At 35.9% G+C, this 4,832-nt stretch overlaps 1 long non-coding RNA gene across 1 annotated transcript; it reads left to right on the top strand.

Moving 5' to 3' along the window:
* The first annotated feature begins 3,066 nt into the window (after positions 1-3,066).
* Positions 3,067-3,989, top strand: LOC128548384 (uncharacterized). Its single transcript, XR_008366999.1, has 2 exons — positions 3,067-3,602; positions 3,857-3,989. It is a non-coding gene; the product is annotated as an uncharacterized LOC128548384 (long non-coding RNA).
* Positions 3,990-4,832: the final 843 nt, after the last annotated feature.

Here is a 4,832-nt window from a genome sequence, read left to right as displayed (position 1 = left end):
ATTATGTTTATATGTTTTCCTGTATGTAACTAGAAACAGTATCTGTTTACGTTACAAATAATAAAATAAATTGAATTGAATTGAATTGAATTGAATTGAATTTAATTTAATTTTAACATACATATAACGGGATTATTTTATAATGGGCAGTATTAATATGGAAAAACTGCAATGAAGCGGGTTAATGAAATACAAAGGACTTCCATTACCAAATCTTTGAATCATGCCCCCGTCTTAGCATCAACAAAACTGAACCCCTACTTAGCAATTTCACAAATCTGGCCCGAAAGCTATGTAAGGATCTTATTTTGTAATTTGTTAAGGTGCATATGTCAAGAGAATATTCATACAAATATATGTGTCGCAAAGTAGTCTTTTTCGGTCTTTTAAAAGGTTAATTTATTGAATTTACGAAAATGTCCCCCGTCTTAACATCATCAACTCTGTTCACTTCAGTTGCGCGGTTGCATTTTTAGAGAAAACGAGCGGACTTTGAAACAAAAAACTTGTAGCCGAGTGTTTAATTTTCATGTAAGACGGCACTCATCTATGTTTCCTTTTATTTGAACAGGTTGGTGAAAAGCTATTTAAGAAAATGTTACTTTTACAGAGGAATCCGCCATGTTTTTTGGCACCCCAGATTAGCGAAAAAGTCAACATTCAATGATACACGTGTTGAGGCGTGTAATTCCATGAAGAGCGGCGTTCGGTCCCCAGATAAAGTAAAGGGTTAGCCCCAAACGAGAAAACAGAACTAAACAAACTGGAATTTAGGAAGGGGATCTGAGGTTATGGAGCCTGCGTATTACAGGAACTGATAAAAGACAGAATTAAAAAGCAGGCACCATATCCAAGGTGTGATTAAACAATACCCAAGGCTATGAAAGCGGGAGTATTGGAACCACCCAGGCCGAAATGGTCATGTTGAGAAACTAAACTGTACCAATAACACGACATAACAGTCGTGCTGAACGATCTGAGAAGATCGAAATATAACCACTTTTGGGAAACGGACACCGGATATAGCTCAGAAGGTGATAAGTAAACAGGCAAATGTGCAGTTGTTTTTCTTTACCAGAGGTAAGATTTTGCTGTATTAACGCTTATCTACCGTATCCACAAATGAAACCAGTGTTTGAACTCATAGCTGAATGCTAAATTTAGACTTTGGTGTATTGTATAATGCTCAAGATTTAGCAGAGCATGAAAACTTTTAATAAAAATCTGAGATGATCACCTCAAAATTCACAGAATTTCCACAAATATTGTTATTTTTAAGAAATATTTCGAATAAATTAAAATTCTGAATCGTACGATTTTACGAGCATAAGCTAAACTACTTTTATTGTAAGAATTGGCAATGTAACTTTTAAACTGTTAAAGATATGCCCTTGGAAATGTTTACAAAACTGTAATGGGGATAGCCGTATTATGTACTGAGGATAGTTTCCAAGTTGACAAATGTGTACTGAGGATAGCATATAAAATGACGGGACAAAAACCCTGTTTTCTGATTGATAGTAACACTGCTCATGTACAATATATGTCTTTTTCAAACTTTTCAGTTACTAGGTCTTGCCACAATGAGATGACAATTAAAACATGGATCTACATAACGATCCAATATATTGCCAACTGTAACTGTTTGATCTGTGTTATCCGTAATATAATATTTCTATGAATTTCGGATCAAGTTATCAAGCACATGTTATCTTGAGGGGCCTCCGTGGCCGAGTGGTTAAGGTCGCCGACATCAAATCATTTATCCCTCGTCGATATGAGTTCAAAAAAAAAACAAAGAAAAATATCAAACAGGGAATGCCACGCACCAAAAACGTAGCCTCCTCAAAACGAAACCCCCAGCACGCAGACGCGTGTACACACACACACACACACACACACACACACACACACACACAAAGCCAACACATAAGGACAAAACGAACAACACACACGCACACAAAGCCAACACATAAGACGAAACGAACAAACAAAGGAACACAGTGGGGCACCGCCTTGGAACGGTCAGTGGCAAAAACACCACTGGGGAGATTAAACCGGTTTATGGTGCACCTAACCTCACTCTTACCCCCACCATGTTCCAAAGACATGAGACAGTGTAAATAAAAGTAATCCCCTCCAGGTGAATCTCTTACACACGTAATGGAAACAAAAAGGCATGGCATGTAAAACACAAAAGTGCTCGTGTATAAATATATAAAAAAACAAACCTTAAGAACCAAAAACGTATGTACTCAATGCCTTTTCAGAAGACAGAGCAACAAGAGAAACACCCTTAAGGGCCCGACGAAACAGGCCAGAAGACAAATATCAAAGCAGTTCAGTCCTGGTAGGATTTAAAAACTGCTTATCATAGAGTCCTCCCCCTCTTCCGTCAGACGCAATCAAAGAGGGAAGCGTAGTGTCCAACTGTAAACGGATTGAACACTAAACATGCGGTATGTCTCAAAACAGTTGGGTCGTAAACTCTTTTAATAAAACGTTTGATAATCTTTCCAAATACATTTGGAAAATTACCGTGACCCAAGATCTTACGAAGTTTGTAAACAACATCCCCATAAAAAACGGGTTTAGAAATACCTTCTCGCAGAAGTGTCTTTAAATTACTATTGCATTTTAAAACTAAATATTAATTACGATAATAAAATTAAGCAAAATATTTACGCAATTTGTAATAACGGTAGCCTTGCTGAAGAAGTTTACCTGTAATATATTGATTACGTTCATTGAAATGCTTGACATGACTACACGCTCTAGCAAACCGAATTAATTGAGAAATATATACCCCATAAGATATATTGAATTCTTCATGTGGGTAACCCATCCAGCTGGCTTGTGGAAGGACGGTTGTTCTACCCAGGTGCCCGCTCGTGATGAAATAATGCACGGAGGGTCACCTGGTGTCTTCTTCCACCATCAAAGCTGGAAAGTCGCGATATGACCTATAACTGTATTTCTAATTTAATCTAAGTAACAATGAATTTGATCCATGCTCTTCAAAATCAACGTCTATACCCAGTAAACACCTGACGTCGTACCGACGTTGGTTAGACGTTGGATTTTGGTCGCGACGTCGGCGACCTGAATCCAACGTCTAACCAACGTCATATTCACGACGTCTAATAGACGTCAGACTTAGACGTCTAGAAGACGTTGGCATTAGGTTGGATAGAAAGTCTGATAAATGTTTTTAGTCATAAAACTAACTGGTATTATTTTGCTAGTATAGTTTAAAGATATTTACTTGTTTTCATAAAGGCCTGGACATGCGCTTATTAATAATAGTTCATTCTCACAACAAACATTATATTAATTAAGTTACAATATCGCATGAGATTGTCTATTTTCGGAGACGGATTTTTCACGAACTTTAAACTGTTAAAGATAAAAATGCATTCTATACACATATATAAATTATTCTTAATTCACATAGATCTTCTCTTCTACACATGTTGTCTATCAGTCACACATTCGCGAGATAAGCCTGCATCGGTTTACACAGACTTCCTGTAATTTGATATTTATTGGGATAAGATAGAGCAGGTTTATAAATACTTTACACAAAGGGAAGGCTCCGCAACGTGAGTAACAGATTTTTAAAAATTATACTTCTTTTAAAAGTTATACTGATTCCGTATTTGTTTTTAAAAAAAGACTTATTTTTGTTTGTTACTTTAAAAAGCAATTGCATTTAATTACGTTTTATATAATATTTTTTTCATAGAATTTAAAATATTACATATTTGTTTGGCACGTATTAATTATGCTCTTAGTAATAGCACTAGTATATTTGTATATGTTAAATAATGAAACTGTCAAATTTTATACATTTCAGGTGGAAATGTTGGCGGAGTTGAAGAATCATACAAAAATGACGAAACTTGAAAGTTTCAATTACTGCATTACTTTTTGGACTTATTGTATTAGACTTACGTCGCCATAATATGAAATAAAGATGATAAAATACATGTGTTGATTACTTGTTTGATTGCAAATTACGTTGAAAATTTGGTCAGATTTTGGTTGAAAAGTGGTTAGATTTAGGTTGGAAAATGGTCGGATTGCGACGTCTAGCCAACGTCAGGATCCGACGTCTAAACGGTTTGCAAATCCAACCAAAATCCAACGTTAATCCGACGTCGGGGTCCGACGTCTATACGACGTCTAACCGACGTCAAATGCCTACTGGGTAAGCAAGCTGCTTAAATATCAAGAATGGTCGCAATATTTAGTTTCTCTCTGTAGTTAACGTGCAGATACCATTTTTCTGTTCTAAATAACAAGAGACCAAAACGCAAAGCACGGTCTTAGAAAAGGCATCACGTGTACAAAATTAGATCACAATATCTCATTCTTCGCTGATGACCTCTATGTGCAAAACGTGCCTACGTGATTTACAAAGCTATACCATATATAGCAAACACCATGTCAATTCTAAGGCCATATATTGAATGTTCACTGTTAAACCTATGTTAAACCTAACCCTAACCTTTAGTCAGTATATAGTACACTCAATACGTGCGTACATCTTATAGGGGCGATTTAATGTTCACGTAATGTTTTGAGTCCCTCGATAAATCAGATTTAAACTTGATACCATATTCAAATATTTACGATTCAAACGTTTAGGCTTGTGCACACTACGGTTAACTAATCTATACTCGTGAACTCAATATTGTTTACCCATTTTTAATTGTTTTTAAATCAAAGCCTTGAAATGCCTGTTGGTTGTGGGTTTTGGTAGATTTATTTTCTGTTTGAATGCCAGTCTATGAATATACATGAATGAGAAATAAATACAAATTTAATGT

The sequence above is a fragment of the Mercenaria mercenaria genome, chromosome 2 (genome assembly GCF_021730395.1).
Source record: "Mercenaria mercenaria strain notata chromosome 2, MADL_Memer_1, whole genome shotgun sequence".
In the NCBI taxonomy this organism is placed as follows: domain Eukaryota; kingdom Metazoa; phylum Mollusca; class Bivalvia; order Venerida; family Veneridae; genus Mercenaria; species Mercenaria mercenaria.
The sequence above is the reverse complement of the archived record's forward strand: the minus strand, read 5'-3'. Positions and strand labels throughout refer to the sequence as shown.